The sequence below is a fragment of the Macrobrachium rosenbergii genome, chromosome 48, assembly GCF_040412425.1.
Source record: "Macrobrachium rosenbergii isolate ZJJX-2024 chromosome 48, ASM4041242v1, whole genome shotgun sequence".
NCBI classification, from domain to species: Eukaryota; Metazoa; Arthropoda; class Malacostraca; order Decapoda; family Palaemonidae; genus Macrobrachium; species Macrobrachium rosenbergii.
The window spans coordinates 60768488-60779473 of record NC_089788.1 but is presented as its reverse complement, the minus strand read 5'-3'; positions in this window follow the sequence as shown (position 1 = coordinate 60779473).

The window sequence follows — 10986 nt, the reverse complement described above, 5'->3', positions numbered from 1 at the left end:
TTAACAAAGTATGTTTTAATCTCATTCTTGAGTTTGGTGATCATGAATAGGCTTGCTGTAGGATTCATCTGAAATACTGAGCAATGAGCAAGTCATGAGAAAATTCTATCATTATTATGATTATTACATTTGGATTTGGGTTACTTTTTTCTGTAGTCTTGTATAATTTATAATCATTGTTAAACTAACAGTAATATCTGCTCAGTTACCATTGAACATTAATATCTACCTCAAAAATGGTAGTTAGATCCCTCCTGATTATTGCTCTCAGATCTGGACTGAAAAGTCAGTATCAGTATTGTTTGATCAATGATTATTACGAATTAGTAATTTTAATAATCTTGGCACAAGTAATTAGATATGATGAGTCTGCAATTATCCTTATATCAAATATTGTCTCTGCGTGTTTCGTCACTTTTTGCCATGTTCCAGTTTATTTATTCGTTTTTATCTTAATACTTTCATATCAAATATATTTTTTCCATGCCTCACAGTTCTCTCTCTCTCTCTCTCTCTCTCTCTCTCTCTCTCTCTCTCTCTCTCTCTCTCTCTCCATTAAATTAACTAGATAGTATTTTTCATTCCATTTTATATATTGTAATATTTCTCTATTTCATCTAATCCGCTTTCATTCATCTGAGGTGACCTAGTTTGAGTCTCGATCGGGAATTGGGAAGATGAGAATGAGAGAATTAGCAAAAGTTGAGGAGATGCAACTTTGCAAATCAGAGGATTCTCTGTGAAGGATGAAAGGGGATTTGACAAGATGCTGCAAGACACATTGAGAGATTTTACACGGGCGCGTTGGGGTGTCGAGGATCTCACGGTTATGATTTGATAAGATGAGATATATTACGGCTGAGCAAAATTTCTCTCTCTCTCTCTCTCTCTCTCTCTATATATATATATATATATATATATATATATATATATATATATATATATATATATATATATATATATATATATATATATGTAATGTATATACATATAATTATATGTGTATATATATATGTAAATTTATGTATATGTATATAATTATATATGTGTATATATATATATGTATAAATTTATGAATGTATATATATATATATATATATATATATATATATATATATATATATATATATATATATATATATATATATATACATATATATATATATATATATATATATTCATATATATAATATATATATACATATATATAATATATATATGTAATGTATATACATATAATTATATATATATATATATATATATATATATATATATATATATATGTAAATTTATGAATGTATATATAAATGCATATATATATATATATATATATATATATATATATATATATATATTATATATATATATATATATATATATAGATATATATATATCATATGTATATATATTTGAGTTTCCACCACAACAGACCTCGACTAACAACTGGACATTTAATTCAGTGTTAAGGTCATGGAATACTATGCCGTTGATTTTACGCCCTGAATCCACCTCTGGGTTCTTTATTTGTAAGAGAGAGAGAGAGAGAGAGAGAGAGAGAGAGAGAGAGAGAGAGAGAGAGAGAGGTAAGTAACGTTTAATGAATGTTATGGACAGGTGTGTCAGAAAGACCATAAAGGTGGGCTATTTAGGCTAAGTGATGAACTGAACCTCTTACTGATGTAAATCATGGAACTTCAGTTGCTGCGCTTTCTGAAATAACCGACAGGGTATTTGGATTTTTCTTTGGACTCTCTCTCTCTCTCTCTCTCTCTCTCTCTCTCTCTCTCTCTCTCTCTCTCTCTTGCTCTTCTCCCATTTTCGTATGGAAGGGTGAAAGAAAAACAAGCAAATCAATAATTGGCTTAAGGTCGTGAATAGGACTTGGCCATTTATCAGTTCCTAAATTAGGTTCATGGACCCGAGGCAGAGAGGAAACTAAGACAGACAACATAATCCCATTTTGCATTCTCCTGTTCTGTGGAGATTTTCAGCTTTAATTTTCTCTTTACTTTTTGTTGTTTACTGCAACGTGATTCATTGGAATCGCTGGAAGGGAACAATCTGAGACTTTTTTATAATGTTTCCGATACGATATTTAGATCTGTCTTAGGAACATATATGACATATATGGATGAAAAATTCCCTTACATTTCATTACCCTCCGTAACACGTCGTATCCAATGGCTTCTCTCGCCAGCTTCTCGTAGAATAAGCAGCCAATTATTAATCATCAATGCGAGAGTTATTAAATTGCTGTTTGAAAATCATTTCCCAACTGTTGACACGATCAGCGTGAAAGCAGGATCATATTGATAACGTCATTTCTTTAGAAGATGAAATTGAGTGTCAATAAATATATTGGAAATCCTCAGGTCCTTAAAGGAACCGGGTCGATGGAGGTCGCTCTGGGACGAGAGGCAGTGTTGCCAATGCTGGGAAACTGCAAAGACCTTCTTTCTAATCTAAAATGTTCTTGCCGAGTTGGCACACTGCTGTTATTTTAATAGCTTTACGTATCCGCAGTGAGGCGTTTAACAATTAAAATGTACTTATTTTACCATACAATGATTTTCCAAGGAGGGTTCCAAGTTTTTATGAGAAATATCTAAATTTTCAAATACCTTGAAAAACATAATGAGAAGGAATTCTCCTGAAGTTCTCAGAGCTGCATTTATAAGGTTCCTTGCATGAATTGCAAAAGTTTTTATTTAGGACAATCTGGCAAGGGACAGGAAACAAGAATTAAGCATTGCAGACAGTCTGAGAACGAGACAAGTGTCGAAATCTTTAATTTCACACATTAATCATTCTATTTCAGGATTCATTTGGACGATGCTAAAGTTATTTTATATTGTAAGAGAAGTGCAATCGGCTTTAACTTAATATCAGGGTGACTTGCTGAATGTAAGCCAGGGTATGTAGTATGTACAGACTGGACACCTTTGTTGTTAAAGAGATTTTGAAACTGGTTGTTGTTTAATCACCTCTTCAGCTGCGTCTGTATCTCGTACTGGTTTGAACTCGTCTCTTTGATTTTAAATAATCTTCCTGTCTTTTTTTCAACTTTTACATTTACTTTGTAAGTCACCCTCGGTGTTTTTAACATCGCGTCTTGAAAATGTGTTGAAATAACACGAAAGCGCTTTGTAATTCTTTCTTGTATTTGTCTTATGGACTCGGCTGAATATGTGGCCACACGCTATTAAGGGACAGCTAAGCATATTCTACGGTAACACTGGAAACAGGGGTAATAAAGCTTTTCATCAAGAGATTCAACATTCGCATCTGGGTCTATATCAGTCTGTTATTTACTGTGCTTCATTTGCTCCCTTTCCCTCATTTATGACGCCAGATAGTTTCCAATCGATCAGTCACTTTCATTCCTCCTGGACTTCGATAGTGGTATCCCATCTCATTCGGATGAGTAACTAGATCTTTTCTGTTCTGCTCCAGTAATTCACACTTTAAATATGGCACTAGAATAACAGGTGATAAATACCACCAAATATGAACACACAAACTAACAAACAAACAAACACAAACACAGTCAAGTCAATACTGTCGCTCCCAAAGCGTCAACCTCGACAGAATTATGCAAATGACCTCTGTCATATTACTGGGCATCGCTTTCACGGAATTTGAAAACCTTTTCAGGACGTTTTCCTGTCGGTGCTTTGGGCGGAAAACAGGCGAGAGATCAAATGGAACCTCCGTCAAATTTTAGCATCAGAGGAAAAGGATTAAAATGGATATCTGTACAAAAATTGAAACCGGAGCTTATTACTTTCTATTTTAGCAATTAATGCATATGGGATGCATAATATTTCATTCAAACTTTAATTATCTCCATTGGGTCATTCGCTTGGCAAAGCTCACTTTAAAATCTTATTTGGTGTAATGAATCTCCAGCAATTAATATTTTGCTTGAACATTATAGTACCACATTTTTTATAACGTTTATTTCGTTTTTACACAATTATGAAGATTTCCTGAAGCTACCATTCATTTTCGTTATTTCATTTTCTGTTTCCAAGTAGTCGTGGGGAACTTACTTTTTCCAATTTCATCAATATGGTGATATGAAACTATTTTATTAACAAATAATTTTCATTATATTATTAGTGTTTTAAGAGAGTCTGAAAAATTGTATATAAAAAACTGAGTTTTCCTACAAGACACATCTACATGACATATTTCAAATACATTTTTATTAAGGTCATTAATCGGAAAGTATTACTAATGGGTTCCGTTTGCTTACAAAACAAGCTAATAAGACCATTGGACTGTCAATCTTAAGATATGTGTTCGTAAAAAGTATTCTCCATATTATGAACATGAGTTCAGAGGCTCACGTGGTCGTTCTATACTTAGTGCAGCTTTGGCCATGTGAATCATGATGTACTTTCCTACATGCTAAGATTATTGAAAATTGGTAGATTTTTTATTAATATCTTAAATAAATTTAAAATTAGAAGAACCCGAAGCGTCTGTATTGATATCCAGTATAGTAACTATAGTAACGTCATTCCGTGTGTTTCTCAAGGTAGTGTTCTTGGACCTTTGCTATTTATTATCTGCATACGCTGATGATGCTACTCTTTTTGGATCTTGTTTGTTGCTTAAAATGTACTACAACGGAAAACATCCTTTGCTGTCTTCTTTAGATGACCTAGCTGTTTTAGCCCGCAACGCTAACTGCAGGCTGCTGTTACAAACAGTGTGCCGTTTTGTGGTATCAGGTTTAATATTACTCAGTTTGCTATGAATTTTATCTTGGCTACATCTAAAATGTAGAATAGTTTGCGTAGTGCAGTAGTGGAATCTTCTGATCTCCAAATACTGAAGCTAGTAGTAAATTCATTTCTGCTCTCTGATGACTTAGCCTGAATTTCAGGTGTATTGCTTTTATTTCCTGTTCCCCCATGTTTATGTCCTATATCTTGTCTCTCTCTGCTAGCTAATTTCCCGTAGGAGGCCTCTTGGGTTTATAGTCTGTTCAATCTGTCCATAAGGGTTCTCAGCTGAAGATTTAGAGAAAGAGAGAAAGATTCAAAGCCATTTATGACAAAAGTAAAGGTATTGAAGCATTGACAAAATTATTAGAAAGATTCCACATATAATTCCCTCAAATTTGCCTAAAAAGTATAATATGTTTCACATAGAAACTGACGGAAACTTACGAGACCCAGCATACCAAGATTCCACAAAAAAACATCAAAACTTGGTCTGGAAATACAAAACCCAGAGTTCCCTTCAGTTTTCTCTCGGGAAAATGTACAAAATGTTCCTTGACATTTAAAATGCCTTGAGCATTCTGCCCATCTTTAATGCCGAAATTCAAATGCCATGAAGTGGGAGAGAGTGAAAGAGACAGAGACAGAGTAAGAGAGAACGAGAGAGAGAGACGACCCGACAGAAACTTAATAACCTCGCAGTACGCATTTACTGTATTTCTCCCATATCCATTAAAATTTTCTCTTCTCTCCAGTTTACATTCCTAATTTCTTCTGTGTTTAATGGGTTGCTGTCTAACATTGACATTCAGACTCATTTTCCTTCCTGTTTGTAATAATAAACAATAATCCTCTTTTGTGCTTTGATTTTCTGTTTCTTCTTCTCGATTCTTTCGCACAGAACCTGAATTTATGTATCCATTGGTCTATCTGTCTATCTGTTATCTGTGTATGTATGTACGTATCTATCAGGCAGAATAGTTTCCCAAAGACTTTCCATTCTCCCGAACTCGATGGGGTTCTGGAAAAGTTTCTCATTATGAAAGCATTCATTGGTAAATATACCTGGGAGCTTCTCAGGGTCAAGTTCTGTCATAATTAAATAAAGAAAATAAAATTGATTTTGTGTTAGTACTTAAGCTCTACTTTATTTTGAATAAAGTACGCCAGTTGCCTGCGTATTACAGTATATGAGAGATATTCTAACATTTTTGAATGAATTAAAACGATTTATAAATTATATATTATATAACCTGTAATGAAAAGATTTCATTAAAACCAGTGATGATGTCATTACTGGGAAACAGCAGTTTCCAAAACCGGTCTTGAAACTTGTATTTTTCCCCTCTTCATTGATCACATTCTCCTCCGTTTCGGAAACATACTTGGAAATTCTGTATCTTCCACCAAGAAACTACCACTAATTAGATTCCAGTTCCCGAAATTTCGAGGGGTTCTTTTCATCAGGACGCGTTATATCTACCTACTTGGCACCTGACGTTCCATGTTCCAGGAGAGCCTCGATCCTTCCAGGAAGTTCTTCAGGCTTCCTCATCTCTTGGCGTCTTCTGGCAGATGTCAACTAGAAGGTAAAAACTTCCTTCAGACCGACGATGCAGACGTTTGGAGACTGCGTTTACATAAAGGAAATTTTTATATTAATTTCTAGATAAAGAGATGATGATGTCTATAGAACGTTGAAATCGGTGAGAGAGAGAGTAAGAAAGAAGCAGACAAACGGACAGAGACATGGAGAAAGAACGATATAGTAGTCAGAGATGTGTGTGTGTTGCAGAGACACAGAAGGATACTGTTAGAGAGAAAAAGAAAAGAGAAAGAAGAGACAGTGATTTGAGTTCCTTTAGCAAAGCATAAATGGAACGATCTCTTTGAACGTTGTCGTTTTGCCCCGAACGGTGTCTCATCTTTGAGATGCTTCCCCATTTACACGCCTTAGGCGGTAGATTCTCTTGTCTCCCTTGTAGGCTGTCTTGGTACTGTTCTCTAAACTAGAGTGGTTTTAAGGAAAGACAAAAGAAATCACTGTCACAAGTACCCTCTGGATACAAGATAAAGGACAAACTTCCTTCGAGAAATCAAACTTCGACATCCTCCTACTACTTCGTTCACTGAAGACTCTCGCATTTTAATCAGTGAGTTCGACGTGCGCCTAGGTAATGAGGATGAAGGCAGAATAGAGCAGTGAATGCAGTATTGTTTTCCCCTGGGCCACCCAATTCAACATAGAATGAATAAAAAAACATGTTTCATTTTCATTTCTTTTTATATTTCCATATCTAACCAATTCTGCATTTTTCATTGCAGTTCTTGGATGGGTGACTTCAGTGGGTAGCCAGATTACTGAGCCATTAGAAGCACCCCTGTGACAGTCTGGAAATATTCCAGGGTTTCAGTTAAGTCATCACGAGAGCTGATAAGTGTTAGATGGGCCACTGTGCCTCACATGTTGACAGTGGAAACCAGGCGCGAGGATTGGAATGGTAATCCACTCTAGAGCCATCCATCTAGTTCGTAATAAAAAAAAAAATACAATGAATCGAAAAGAGTAAAAGAAAGTACCTTAAAAGGCTGAGAGCAAAAAAGAAATTCTCACCACACTTTGGAAGGATGTTAGGACATTGCCTATTGTGGTCATAAGAGCGGTGTCCCATCTCTCTCTCTCTCTCTGTGTGTGTGTGTGTGTGTGTGATAATGGCATCTAAATTTTCCGCATGAACGACGGTAAAAGACACGACAGAAAAAGTCTTCTGACATTTATAAACGTTAAAGGACAGTTTGATCCTTTTCCCCTTTAGTGAATGGAGAAGGGGATTAGGGTCCCAAACGTTGAAATGATATTTTGATATCATTTCGAAGGGTCCTCCCCTATAGTTTCTGTCTGTGTTTTGTTTGTCTGTGCCAGGTGCAGTTTTTTTTATATATTTTTCATACTTTCAAATTACTTCGCTTACTCTCATCATACTAGTATAAAATTCCTTCGATGATTGGAACCTCAACATTTTTTGGGGGGAAGGTTGTTTTGTTTTCAGTCGGGAAATGAAAAAGATGATCTGTTGCATCTCGAAGAAGAGAAGACAAGGTTCCGCAGATCTCTTCTCGCGCTCAATTAGTTGATCGTTTTTAACTGATGAAGAATTGCATCACAGAAAACGTTTTCAAGAGGAAAATTTGGAAGATATCAAAGCTTGACGAAACAATTCGATGAGTGAGTGCCAATTACAGCACGTATTCAGTGAATAAAAATAAAATCCAAATTAGTTTTCATTCAGCTACAGGAATCAACTTTAATCCTAATCATATTACAGCAATGGTTTACAGAGGTCTCATTTCATCAATCCCTTATGCTGATCGATTTGAAAGGGAAATGTTAACTGGAAGTTAGGAAGCGTTTGAGACAGTTCTATTTCAAAAACAAATCCTCTGAAAAGCGATACTCTGCAATGTGTTGGAAGCTTTTGTATTATTCTGTCAAAGTTGACGCTATGTGAGATACAAATTTTGACCTGTTTTTCTGTTCATTTTTGGGTACAGTAAATTGTTTGGTGTCATTAATAGAACCCGGCGTTTTTTATAAATTGCATTGAATATGCAGGAATTATATTCAGTATGCAAAAGTGGGAACTGTCTGGTGTTAATGCCCCTCTGATTGTTGGTAGTCACTAAGGGATTCAGAGCCGATGAAACACGGTTTTTCGGCAACACCTTTTTATCAAAGCATCGTTTAAAGGTGAAAGTTGGCAAGTGTATATTTTATGACCCTACCTAATTTTTGCAAGTATTATTTGGTACCTAAGTTCGAAAGTTTTGATATTTATAGACCAAAATGAAGTCGCCGATGCCGGAACCGAGAAAATCACAGACAAGGATCCTAAAACAATTCGTGACGTAAACATAATATGACGTCACGAGGCTTCGTCCATCCACCAGATAGGCGGTGAATGGATATGCTTACACAGTCTAGGCTTCGACAAATTCGATAATGGCCAGCAGGATATGGAATTGTCCACGTGGTTGCAAGACTGCATTTGTGCTACGGCTTGCCACTTTGTATACAAGCGGAGAAGACCCGTGGCAAGAATTACTAGTAGGTAATTATTTCTGTAGTGGGTAATGGTTACTTGACCACCCCAGAAGTGTGGGCAGGAGCTGTTAGACAACACGTCATCACAGACATCGTCGCTAGCGACGATGAGGACGGGGATGATGACCTCTTCGTCGAGAGCAATGATGAAGTCATTTTGTAAATAAATTATGTATAGTGTTAGACGTTTTATTTGTACATCTGAAACATTTATTAAAACACAATGATTATAACAATATGTTCCTCATTCAAACTGATTTCAATATATTTTCCTTTCCATGCATATGAATATAAATCGTGTTACATTTGATTGATGTTAAGTAAGTAAATAATAGCTTGCCCTCAAAATCTTGACTCCTACCATTACCTTTTATTTGCAGCAAGTGTACGATCTCTGTTTAGGGTGTTGTGTGATGTAAATAAAAAAAACAAAGAAAAATAGCAATGGGTTACATTAACTGAAATAAAACAATGGCGTTGAACTTTACACTTCTAACAATTGAGGGAAATGAGGTATCATTGCATTTCATTTGAATTCTACTTATAGTGACCGCTCCTGACTTGCTGCAAATAGAAGGCTATAGTGTCGAAACCTGAGGTAAAACAAAACGGATTGTCTCTTTGTATTAACGCTCTGAATAGATGTAGATCTAACAAATGAGCTATAGACTGGTTCATTATGTGGATGAATTACATACACTGAATTATTTGTAAAGTAGAAACAATACGAATATCAAGAAAATGGAAGAATTCCAAGCTAACAACTTAATTCCAACAATTGCTGTGGAAGTTGCGATGAAACTTCCACAAAATAATAATAATAACAATAAAATTATTGAGAATGATAATGATATCAAGGGGACGATGACAAATCCTGCTCGCCATCATTGATATCACTGAAGCCTAGGATGGGTACTAATATTAATTAGTGAATATGTCTTCGGCAAGTGGGCAGAGCCACAGTGAAGAAACGTCTTCCCCATTTGTAAACTTCTCTTCACTGTGGGTGGAGCCTCATGACTTCATAGGTTAACGTCACTATTGTGTTCAAAACCCTTACCTGCGATTTTGATGGCCCTGGCATAGGAAGCACACTTTTACCCTGATAAGTACCAGAACTATTGAACGTAGGTACTAAATAATACTTGCAAAAATTAGGTAGGGTTATAAAATATACACTTGCCAACTTTCCCCTTTATCCGATGCTTTGATAGAAAGGTGTTGCCGAAAAACCGTGTTTCATCGGGTGGAGCCTCATGACGTCATAGGTTAACGTCACTATTGTGCTCAAAACCCTTACCTACGATTTTGATGGCTCTGGCATAGGAAACACACTTTACCATGATAAGTACCAGAACTATTGAACGTAGGTATTAAATAATACTTGCAAAAATTAGATAGGGTTATAAAATATACACTTGCCAACTTTCGCCTTTATCCGATGCTTTGATAAAAAGGTGTTGCCGAAAAACCGCGTTTCGTCGGCTCTAAATCCCTTAGTAGTGCGAGGAACTGCTCATGGAAGGGATTGCTAACTAGGCACTGAACTAGTTCTGTTAAGTTTCCCAACAGATGGTTCTATTTATGTCCTTGATGGAGCAGTAGTACCCCTTATTGCATATCCTCCATTGACAACACACCTATTACGCTTCCAATGGCATCACTGCCTCTTCCACCACTTTATAAGCATTACGTGGCACTGTGCTACTTTTGAAAACCTACTTCTTTTGACTTTTCCTTAGAATTTGCAATATTTACGCTCCTATCACTTTCCTACCATAAGCAACACGGCCTGTCTTGCTAGATTCATTCCCCTGGTAACACAGCCACTTTTACAGTTTGACAACATAGCCTATCTTGCAATGGGACTGCCATTGGCAACACAGCCTTTTCTATCACTTTCCTGACTTTGGCAGCCCTACCTCTCCTTCTGATGCAAGGGATATAGAAGGATTTCATTAAATGAACTGACACAGGACGGATTATCTGCTGAGGTCAGTGGCGTCATATTTTAATTATTTGTTTGTACTGCCCATAGTAACGATGAAGGCCTCAAGTAGAGAGACGTCATCCCACTTTTGACAAGTGCGCATGTGGGCAGAGGCGTGTAACGTCACACAGAGTACGGACACCGGGTAGCAAATTCCATGT